The sequence below is a fragment of the Sebastes fasciatus genome, chromosome 23 (assembly GCF_043250625.1).
Source record: "Sebastes fasciatus isolate fSebFas1 chromosome 23, fSebFas1.pri, whole genome shotgun sequence".
Lineage (NCBI taxonomy): Eukaryota > Metazoa > Chordata > Actinopteri > Perciformes > Sebastidae > Sebastes > Sebastes fasciatus.
The window spans coordinates 14857795-14870382 of NC_133817.1; the positions used below are offsets into that span (position 1 = coordinate 14857795).

The 12588-nt window shown below is 38.3% G+C and overlaps 1 protein-coding gene across 1 annotated transcript in view; it reads left to right on the top strand.

The window, feature by feature from the left end:
- Positions 1-309: 309 nt before the first annotated feature.
- atp2b1a (ATPase plasma membrane Ca2+ transporting 1a) overlaps positions 310-12588 on the top strand; it is a 143961-nt gene continuing 131682 nt past the window's right edge. Inside the window, exons 1-2 of the mRNA XM_074625465.1 lie at positions 310-461; positions 1527-1583. The gene's annotated coding sequence lies outside the window, so the exon portion shown is untranslated. The remainder of the gene's footprint in view (positions 462-1526; positions 1584-12588) is intronic.

The window sequence follows — 12588 nt, forward strand, 5'->3', positions numbered from 1 at the left end:
TTTAAATTTTTTTTTATTTTTATTTTTATTTTTATTTTTTATTTATTTATTTAATTAATTAATTTATTTTGTTTCTGCATAATATCCTGTTCCACACTCCAGTCCAGATGGTGGCGGTAATGCACCAAGAAGATGGTTTGCCAACTACCAATAAACACCAAAAAGAAGAAGAAGAAGAAGAAGTGTCAAACTCTTGATCAATTTATTGGTCAATCGATTAGCTCCCCTTGTTCTGCAAACTGTGTGTGTGTGTCAGTGTGAAAACATTAGCTCAGGTGAACTACTAGCATGCCTTGAACTTCAGTCAGTTATGTTTATGTTACATATAAAACAATAAGTTGACCAAAGTCAATGTTGCAGTCAATGTTTCCAGGTAACCGGAAGTGCGCCAACGTTTAATTACCTTAATTGACAGCAGCAGCAGCAGAGGAGAGGAGGCAGGTGGAGCTGCAGGAGCTAAGGTGAGGCTTTAATGTGACTTTTTTCTGCCCAATATGTAGTTTTCCATGACGTTTTTGCTTATTTATCAGTTTAGAAAATGTTTTATTTAGAAGCCTAATTCATAGAAACCAGAAGGCTTTCATTGTTGTCATGCTGTTTGTTTCCTCCTATAACCCAGGGGTCAGCAACCTTTACTATCAGAAGAGACATTTTAGGCAAAAAATAAATAAAAAGTCTGTCTGGAGCCGCAAAACATTTGAGCATTGTGATGAAGGTAACACAGTTTATAGTCTAAGTATATAGTATATAAGTAATGCAGTGAGGGCCAAAGTGCAAGTGTATGACGGAGTATTAGGGCCACATTGAGGGGAAAACATCTGAGATTTCCAAAATAAAGTCGTAATATTAAGAGAATAAAGTTGTAACTGTATGAGAAAAAAAAGTCGTAAAATTACGACAAAAGTCATAACTTTACGATAAAAAAGTCGTAATATTAGGAGAATAAAGTCATAACTTTATGATAAAAAAGTCGTAATATTAGGAGAATAAAGTCATAACTTTATGATAAAAAAGTCGTAATATTAGGAGAATAAAGTCATAACTTTATGATAAAAAAGTCGTAATATTAGGAGAATAAAGTCATAACTTTATGATAAAAAAGTCGTAATATTAGGAGAATAAAGTCATAACTTTACGAGAAAAAAAGAAAATAACATAAAATTACTACTTTTATAATATTACGACTTTTTTTCTCGTAATCCTATGACTTTATTCTCGTAATATTATGACTTTATTCTCAAAATCTCAGATTTATTTTTTTTCCTCAATGTGGCCCTAATACTCCGTTGTACCATAGACCTACAACAATGATAAATAAAAATTAAAATGTAAACAAAAAACAGTTATTCATTTCCATTTTAAAAAACTGGAGAGGAGCTAAAGAGCCGCATGTGGCTCCGGAGCTGCAGGTTGCTGACTCCTGTCCTAACCCATCATCAGGAAATGCATTGCATAAGGAAAATTAATAATTGTATCCCTCTATATCTATTTTTGGTTAATATATTATATTAATCTATTAGGTGCAGAAATCCAAGTGGCAGTAGCAAGGCAGAGACAAGAGCACAGAGGCAACAGGGTCTCAGGTGAGTGCCAATGGGTTTCAATTTTGAGTGATTATAAGTGTGCTATATTTAAGCTGATATGTTTTTAACACCTTCTTATGGAATACCGCATCACACTGATAAGTAGCTTTTACCACACGAGTGCCACTTTACCTGCAGGGTTGCATTAACGCTGTAAAATGAGTGTTGCAGGCTGTGATGTTTTCTGAAATGATAGTTTTCAGAGCTCACCAGAAAAAAAGCTTTAAAAATGCATGTCATTTTTGAAGAATACTGCTTTTATTTATTTAATCCTAGGGAACATTGACATAATTAATGTGCTTGACAAGCTCATGAAATTGGCAGGACTGACTTTGGCATTAGTTTGAGTAGAGCAGCTGTTCTTTTTTTTCTTTTCTTTGTGCTTTAAGTTGTGCGTTATGTGGTAACAGTGGCATACCCAGGATTTATAGATGTATTGTTTAAATTCTGACATGTTGTAGTGTGTTGACTAGTGACCTTTCTTTCGACATACTATGCTATGACTTTTTATGAAATTTGTTTACATATTAATATGACTTTCTTCACATATTTTGACATACTATACTATGACTTTTTATGATTTTTTCTACATACTACTATGACTTTTTTCACGTTTTTCGACATACTATACTATGACGTTTTAATGACCCTCTACCAGCGGTACCTGCGGTGGTTCACATCAGCAGAGGGAGGAGGAATGACTGATACTGACTGACGTCTGTGTTCTTCAGCCTTTCTAAGCTTCATTCAGTATTTTGAACACCCCACCGTGGGCGTTGTCTTTGTTGTTTGATGCATTATTATGCACTGTTGCAATGGTCTTCAGATAATTAAGCGTCAACTTATTAAACTGCAAACACATGTTCATGACGTCAATAGCGTCCTACAGTCTGGCTCACTTCGCAATTACTGCCAGTTGGTACATCACATCCTGTGTCCCTAATCTGAGTGTGTGTATAAGTATGCATATGTCATTGTGCATAAAGCACCCTGTTTAGCTCACATTCTTGATGCTTTAAGTATCGTCACACAAGTAGAAATGCACACACTCCGCAGCTCTTGCACTCATTAATTGTAGTACATTTCAGTAATTTTCCACGAGAACATTATCTTATACAAAGAAAAATGTGATCTCTGATTCAGGGCGTACTATTATGTCCATAATAATGAGGTCAAAGTTATTTATTTATCCCTTTTTTAGGAACTACATACATTCTGTTCTGCAGCACTCTGCCAATTTAGATTGCGACTGTGAATAGACAATGAACAGGAAGTGTTTGTTTTGATGTGCCAGAGTCGGAGCGGTGAACAAAAAGAACATAACTAGCTCACCAAATCAAGTCTAATTAATTATGGAAGTGAAAAAAAACATGATCGCAGTTGTTGTTGTGTGATTAATTGTGCAGCAGCCCCAGTATTACTTAAATTGGGCTGATGATGGTGTCACGGACACATGATAACTTTCTCAATTTGCAGTCTGATGTGTTTTTCCCAGTTGGTTTGGTTTATTTGGGCTGATGCAAAAGCTGTCAATCAAACTCTCCCTAATATTATGTTAAAGGAAGCTCTTTTTTCGCCGTGTTTGTCATTATTTTTCACATGCTGTTGAATAGCAGTCTCGACTAATGATGCTCATAGTTGCTTGTTTCCTCTTCGTGAGCCTCTTTGTGACGCCAGAGAGCATAAATATACACATAACAAGCGGTAAAGTGCAGAATGACCTGCTGCCAGTCACCAGAATTGGATGTTCCCCACGTACATCCTTGTAATATGTATGATCTTTTTTTCCACCTGCTGAAACTGTCTTTTGTTTTTCTGCCACTCTGACCTTCTCCACACTCCCCCTCTATTTTATCACAACCAAGATATTCTGCAGGAAAAGGTTGATGTGATTGATGGCGCTGCGTAAGGATGAGTGGAACTTGTCATTTCCTTCCATAGGTCATTAGTGCCACCGTAGACAGCAGGGGACTTCAGCGAGATGAGATAGCATCACCTCGGTCATTTTGTTACCATTAACACATAAAGCCCCTTCCAGTTTGTGTTTTTACGGGGTTCAAGTGTTAAGCTCTTGGTGCCATGGTGCTTAACCAGCGTGGGAGTGACGCTGATGGGTCTGTGTGATTTAAAGATTAAGTAAATGAGTGTATTTTAGAGGAAGAAGGTGGCCTGCAAATACTTATGCGGATAAGTGAATTTACCGCTCCTTCAATGCTGCCAGCGACAGCTAAAAAATTATGTTAATGCTCATGCCACACACTGCCATAATTCCCCCCAAATGTCATTATTATCACCACATAAATCAATGTTTTGATCTCAAATAATCGTAGGTTTGAAGTGTTGATCTGTGGTGAGAACAAACGTCCGTTGGGAACATTACAGCAGTATGTGAAGAACAATCTTTTATTTATGTTTCTGCCGCACTTGCTTACATTAGTTGGTTTAGCATGTTTCTTTATGTAAGCATATTTGAAATCTTCCCCAAATGCTTTGTTTTATTTATTGAGTCTGACTGATATAATGAAACCAAAATAAGAGTCAATTTACTCTTAATTAAAGAAGAGCTGCAACCATTAGTCGACTAATCGATTAGTTGATCGACAGAAAAGTAATAGCCAACTATTTCGATTAGCATTTAATCCTGATTTGTAATTTTTTTTTATGCAAAAATGTCAGAAAATGCCTCATATATGGAAATTACTGCTTTTCTCTGTTTATCATATACAAATCTGACAACAAGACATTTAAAGACATCGCCTTGGACTTTGAGAAAATTGGGATGGACATTCTTCACCATTTTCTGACATTTTATAAACCAAATGATTAATCGATTGAGAAAATAATCTACAGATTAATCAATAATGAAAATAATTGTTAGTTGCAGCCCTAGATTAAAGGATGGGTTTGAATTTTTAAGGATTTTAGTCTTAATACAATACCTGCATAGTACCATGTGTTCTTTAAGATAAAGTTGGTTGGTTGCTGTAATGCGTGACTACACTGTAAAAAAATGGGGCTAAAATCCACCCTAAGATATTTAGTTTAATATAATAGACGACAAAAAAAAACATGACATTTTAGAAGCTTTTTGAGCATGTTTGCTCCAAAAAAGATACTTTAATGATTGATCAATTATCAAAATTATTTAATTTTCTGTCGACCGACTAGTTGATTAAGTAATTGCTCTGAAGGAAACACTGTTTGGGGAAACAAAAAGAGACAATTTCGATCTAAAGACTTGATTTGTGAATGATTGTTGAATGATGAGAACAACTAAAAACTTTATGATTGAACTCTAAGTATTTCTCTTTGGATTTACAACGGAATTTGCCAGCAGCAAAACTAAAAAAGATCCTTATTCACTCAATGTGAAAATACGTTGATCGCAACTGTATAAAAGCTATTTCTTGACATTAGATGTAGTGTCTGTTTGTTGTAGTGGTCTGGTATTCTAACCTCCACAACACATGAAGGATATAACTGGAACATACTGTCAAAGGCTGTTGGCAAGAAGCTAATTTTACTGTGTACGGTGTATATCTCTCACCTATCAACACACACACACACATACCAACATCCTTAGGGAGTCAGTTCTAAGTTTGGGTGCTGCTAAGTCTTGCCAGGAAACCCTATACCGCTCATTGTCCCCGGGACGCGAGTATGACATTTGAAGAAAGATGGTGCTACAAGAGGGTGGGCGATGTGTCGGTGTGGATGTCACAGATCACGTTTTGCGTCTGTACAGTTCGTGTGTGTTGCATTTAGAGGGATGTGTGGATTATAAAGGTTGACTGCATGTGTGTTAATTACCGAGTGTGAAGCTAAACATGCAGCAAGGTGTGAGGTGTTTGGTGCCGCGGGGTTCAGGGAAGAGAATCAGAGGGGGATGCGAGTACATCGCGGTGAACTCGCATTTCCTGACTGTCTGGGGGAAGGTTGACACGGTCGGCCGCAGGGAGGGTGACATTTGTCCAAAATAACCAATGGCTATGGTGCTACATCTATGCCGTGGGGCGGGGGGATAGGGGGTGTAGCCAGGTGAAGCCGCTCGTCAACTGAAAGCTCAAAGGTCACATCAGCAGTTGTTACAGCCTGAATGTTTGAGGTCAGCCAAAGGTCGCCTGAGTGTTTAAACAATGCATTTAAGCAAGGCATTTCAGCTACGCAAACAAAATGTGTTTCAAACGCACCGCAAAAAAAGATGTAATTTTATGCTAATTAGCTATTAGATTAGGAGAGCTCTAAGGGCATTGAACTTGGCTGCCTCCTTGTATTATGATAGTGTCTTTTGCCCCGCATACAATTATGGGAATTGGGGAATTTCTGTAAACACACCTCTGTTGACCTCTTTGGCCATGATGCCAGAATGAATAAACATGAGCGCTCTGTGACAACAAAGGGGCGATGTTGCACCAGCAGATCAGCTCTCTCTCTCTCTCCGCAAGCCCAGCTAAACTTTTCCCACTATTGTTATTCCAGCCGTCACTCTTTCCCATCGCTGCTTCTTCTTCTTCTTCTTTGACTTCTCACATTTTTTCCACAGAACTGCTTCTCCCTTATCTCAGTTAGCGAGATAAACAACCACTATGCTCTGTTGGCTCCACATAATCTTACCTCGCAGTGTTTGATTATCGCTAATTGACAAAAATAGATGCATAATAAATAGCAGGCATTGTGCATCTGTAATTAAGCCCGGAGAGCAGAAAGAATACTATTAAAAAAAGAATTCACCTCACGGGCTTAAGCTCATGATGTAGGCTTAGTTGTAATCAGTGTGTTATTTATGAGGTATGCTCGCAAGGATGATTCATGACTCTGCTAAAAAAACCTGCATACAAAGAGGATTTCCTGGCATTATATGGGCAATGATAGATGTGTAAAACACCACTTAAGCACACAAGGACAATCTTAGGAAAGTCAGCCACAATTGGTAAAAATTTTACAAGAAGGTTGCAAAATCCAGAGTACTTACGGGATAAATAAGGAACAAATCAGCAAATAACTGCTGCTACTATATTTCCTGAATCAAGTACACCAAACAGGAGATAAAGTGCTCCTTTTATAACTGACTGCTAGATGCATAAAAGCATCATTACTGCCCCACTCAGCCTTATCTCCTAGAGATTACTTTTATATACTACTAATTTGCAACAGGAAATACTTTTTGAGGGGAACGTAATGCGCCCCGAATTACGTTTTTTTTATCAACATAATGAGGGAAAGCTTTTAATGAGCACATCTACAGCGAGTCACAAAATGCTGAGTAGAGCTTCAACGATTAGTCTTAAACTTTACTTATATTTAAAGTTTAAGTCTAGTTGAGTAATTGATTAGCTTAGTTGATCAACGAACGATTTGATGCTTTTATTTGTCATATATGACAGTAAATTGAAAAGATTTTACTAAGAAATTGTGAATGTAATTTTTCATTATCTTTTAACATTTCAGAAATTAAACCTTTTAATTGATTAATCGGGGAATAAATTGGCAGATTAATCAATAATAAAAGTAATCATTAGTTGCAGTCCTAATGTTGATACAGAACATATCTGCTAAATGTTCCCTGACAGCTAATTTCACTTGTTTTAAAGGAAAACTTCCCCCACAAAATAACAATTTGTGTATCAATAACTCACTGCGTGTTACCTTGAATTCTTGAAGACAGTTTTGTTTTTCTCGCATGCCTCCACGGTGAACGGAGAATTCGAAAACGGAGATTGCTGGATGAATTAAAGTGAATGGGGTCCAGGTTTAACAACAGCAAAACAAAATTGTTTAACTCTCACACAACTCGTGCAGTAAAATCCAAGTTTCGTTTATCTAGTCGTATGCTCACTACTTCCAAAATACATGCATTTTCACCAAAATTGTGCCATTTAAAACAGAAAGTGTTTTAAATAGTACAAGGTTTCTTCCAGAATTCAAGACAACAAGTGGTGAGTAATTGATATACAAATGGTCGTGTTGTAGGTGAAGTATAAACAATACTGTAGCAACTAAACCATGATTTAAACTTTTTAATTGTTATATTTAGGCATTCACAGATCATCAACTTGGTTAAATATTGAAAAAGTCATCAGTGATTTGAAGCACGAGACCGAACAAGTTTACTTCATTAACATTTAACCGAAACCACAATCATTCCCTAACCTTACCACCCTAAGTGGTGCACTACACTGAGCTCATACTAATATGTCTCCATGAATACTTTGCTTCCATTACTTCCCATCTTTGTATCCCCATAAGTAAAGTAGAACATCATCCTACCAAACTGACAAGTAGCTACTTAGCGTTAATTGGAAACGTACCATTAGTTCATTAATAACACAAACCTGAGCCGGCAGAATCGTCAAAAAGCAATTTTAATCATTATGTTTAGAGCACATTTCTATCAATATGCATATCCATATGTGATGTTATTGACTAACACAGCCACAATAGATGCCCGCCAGCAATTATACATTTTAGTTTATAGTACTGTGGTGGGGTCTGGGTCACAAATGTTTATGTTGGTTTCCTCCATGCATTCATTATATTAATTTCTAGCAACTGCAGGAGGTTTTTCTTTTTTTTTTACCTTTTTCAATAATGAGTCGACAGCTGCTGCTCACAATTAGAAATTAACTCAATTCACATGGCTAAAACAGATGCACATTACTGTGATGGTAACACCTTTGGAAAAACACAAAATAAGTTATTTTCTTGCAATCAAATTATTCAAAAAACAGACTTTATACTGACTCAAAGTTTTGTGTGATAAAAAATCTTTACCCGTGCACTCTCTGACCCTTTGTTTAAGCCTATTGGGACAACAGAGAGCCTGATGTTTTGGTCATAAGCCTTCCTCAGAGTCTGAAGTCACTATGCGGCCATCAGTCGGGGGCTGATGGTTCATCTGAGTGCTCAGTGTGAGGCAGAGTCTCCCGACCGAGAGTCTAAATGAATGTTTTAGAGGTGGAAGCATGGCGCACTCTGCTATTGATAAAGCCACCAATACACCTAAATGCACACGGAGAACAACAAACTGCTGTTGGAGGCTCTCGTGTGGGTGCTTTTTCTGATTGATTCATTGTTTGCATGATGAGAGAAAAAAATAAATAATGGCAGCATATAATCACAGATCAATTTTGTGTTTACTAGAAAGTCGGACGGAGGCAGAAAAACACAGCTTCTTAAATGATACTTCGTCACGTACTGGGCGTGTTGCAGCTGCCAGTCAATGCCACGCCGCAGAGAGCAGGTGATTTCACCATGGTAACAGTATTTGAATGGTCCATTCCAGCAATTTCTTGTAATGCAATATTTAAATTTTTATTTTTTTGTTGCCTGTCGTGCGTGATTTTCACCGGCGTCAGAGCTCTGATGTCACAAATATACTCCCGGTCATTTTCTATTATAATCACAGGCAATTTCAGCAAGTAATTATTAACCTGACCTGACTTTATATGAGAATGGAAGTATTTCAAAAGAGATTGCAGTCCTTGTGAGTGACCTTCCCTCTCCACTGCTAACAAAATAGATTAGATTTATTATTACAAATCATGTATGGAAAAGACAGGGTGTCAGCAGTGGTTAAATCAAACATTCCATATCAACCTGTTTGTCAGGAAGGACAGTTTACTTTGTCTTCATCTGCGAGTAAACACACCAGCGCATCAATATAAAGCATCAATAAAAATGGATCACGCAACGCAACAGCTGACTCTTTCAATAAATGTTGACTCAAAGCGGGGGGCTTTTTTTTTTTTTCTAAACTGTCATGTTTGTATAACATGTCACGTCCTTCAGCATATCCACTTATGAATTTCCTACGTTGGTAGCAACCACTTTGAAAAAAAATCCTCTCCCAGAGGAGACGTGTTTGCTGAAACTCACCAATGATAGCTGACTAAACGACCTTGAAAGAGAAAGAAGTCAACGCCGCTTTGTCTTCGCATAAATCACCTGGATTCACCATGACGGATTATTAAAAAAAAACAACCCCAGGCAAACACACAAAAATGACTGCATCCGCCTTTAAAGCAAAAGCACGATGAATGTATTGCATTAGGGCTGGAGCTCCACAAAGACCTCTATTGAAAAGGCTGTGCATAATTGAGTGACGGCAGCAGAGTCTAAAAAAGAAAGCTCACTTCGTCATTTGCCAAGGTAGCATCTTTTCATCGAGGCAGAGAAGCAGCATGCCCTCCTGAGAGTCTGGGAACAATGCGCTGCTCTGTCTTTATTAGGAAGATGGCTTTCATTCACTCTCTGAATGCCAGGGTCGTGATAAAGCGCCGCTTGAATGAGCGCAACAAGCTTGATTTACTGTCCCATATTCGGGCATATGGTACTTTTAAAAAAGCCCAAAACGCCGTATGCTCGTCAGCCCAATTTTGGCCTCATGTTTTTTCCTGCATTAAGTTTTTGGCCTCTCATAGGAATGTGATTTTTAAACTCATATAACCCTGCTGAAGGCCGTTCTCACACACACACATACACACAGTTCAGCTTTCTTTCTACGTGCTGATGCGGCGTAACTGTGACACGGAAGGGTAAAATCAATGGACATTGTGCTTGATGGCATAAAACCCAATGCGGCTAAAACAAAAACCAGCGTTCTGTTCATCAGCCAGATCCCAAATCAATTTAATGCCATGTGATTCAATGCAGGCTTCATTAAATATTCCATGTTATCTGTGGGAAACAAAATGCCTCTCTGAGGAAACATCCCGCTTTGTCTCTAAAGGCATTATCTTGTGTGCAGATACAAATGCAGTATAGAAACAACACACACACACACACACACACAATGGCATTAATCTGTTGAGATTGCATGTGTAGTCTGGAGGCCCGCCTCCCCGAGGGAGATCCACACTTATTAAAGAACACAAAAGAGAATAGTTTCAGCTCCGAGGGAGACGACAAAGTCTCACAACTGACATGAATATTCAGACAAGCAACAAGCACTTACCCCGTATTTCACTTTTGAATCATCTCCCCTCATTTCCATATGCAAATGAGCAGCATGCATTAACATCTGGGGTGGCTAACAACGGGGCTGTTTGGGGATGATTGGTTTGGATTGAGTTCATGGCGTTTCTCATTCGCTCGTGGGACGAGTCCGGGAGGAGCATTGTCGGAAAAAATGGATTATAGTTCTGGATGAGCACGATAACTTTCTTGTACTACTTTTTGAGAGACCTAACAGAGAAAACGGGGTGCAGTGAATGACTTCATCATATTGTACTCATCCGCAATGAAAGCCAGTCAGGATTTGATCAGCTTAAACAGATTTGGGTACCAGAATCAGTTCTTGGTGTTAAGCAGGATGTCTCTCTTTGTTATAGAAGCCTTATTGTGAATTATGGTCGAGGATTCTGACGAATAGAAGAATACTGTCTGCAGTCATTATTAGTTATTTTTGTCCTAATAGTGAAGATTTGTTAAATATAAAGCATTCACTTTGTTACATCTATAGCTGCTTTATAATGGTTTCTTAGTTCATTATTTCTAATAATGCACAACTGCTCCTTATAATGTGAGATGTACCTTTATGTCCAGATTGCTGTGGGTTTGCATGTCTGTTTTAGAGATGGAGGAGCTGTTGGTTTGATCCCCAGCTCCTCTTGTTCACATGTTGAAGTACCTTTGGGCAAGGTATTGAACCCCAATCGCTCCCGATGGTCAGACCAGTGCCTTGCATGGTATCTTGGTGTGTTTGAATGGGTGAATGGGAGGCAAATCTATATGAATAAGTGGGCAACGTCGGGGTCTGAAAAGTGTAGCCAATGCGAAAGTGCCTTAAACTTGCATTCTTTCTAACAGCCAGCAGGGGGCGACTCCTCTGGTTGCAAAAAGAAGTCTGATTGTATAGAAGTCTGAGAAAATGAGCCTACTTCTCACTTGATTTATTACCTCAGTAAACATTGTATGCTAGTTTCAAGTCTTCTTCAATACAGCATGATGTTCATTTGGGAGTTGTCCGTGTTTTCGTCATACAACTTTAATGGTCAAAATGCCAAACTCGAGGCTTCAAAACGGCAGTACACAAACCAATGGGTGACTACGTCCACTTCTTACATACAGTCTATGATATGAATGCAGCCATTTACCATCAGCCTTGTCTCTACTTTGTGTTTAGCTAATTAGCCGCTAGCATGCCTGCACACTCTCTGATGAATCTCTTCTTTGTTTTCCCGCTGACTAGTTTAGTCTATAACATTTTAGAAAATAATTAAAAAATGCCTAATTTTCCCAGAGCCTATGGTTACATCTTCAGATTGCTTGATTTGTCTGATGCACAGCCCAAAATCCAAATGTTATACATTATAATTTACAATATAACCGAGAGAAGCAGCAAATCCTCACATCTGGGAAGCTGGAACTAACAAATGTTTGATATTTTTGCTTGATTAATGTTGTAAATCATTGATCGTTCAATTGTCCAGTAATTTTATGACAATTGAGTAACAAAATAAATCAACTTTTCTTTTCAGCACTAGTGTATCTGTTGCCGATTTCACCAAGTAGCTATACTTAGGCTTAAAACTCCTGTCTGAACACAGAGTCGATTCCTCCCATTCAGGTCAGGAAGGTAAGGACAGGGGCAACCGAGTCTGATGTGGCATTACAGTCCTTGAATAAAGACTCTGCACTTTTAACACCATTCAAAACACCTATTGTTGATGTACCTTGCATTTCTGGCAGATATTTGAAAGCAGCTTAAGGGCTCTGCAGGCATAGTGGCTCCTTTTTGTGAATGCGAGCACGGAAATTTGCATGTCTGAGCTCAGCCAATACGGATGGGTCTTCTCGATGGAGCCTGGCTGTACTCTATAAAGAGTCTCCCAATGCTGCTTCTCAGCCCATTAAATCTTAACTTAAGTTACTGTTTTCTTATGAATTAATAAGTTTAATCATCTAAATCCAAAGTAAATATCAGTTGAGGCGAGCTGCTGAGGACTGGTGAGTGCTGGTGATCATAACCCCGTCAAAGTCTGCTGAATGTCACTCTCTGTGTTCA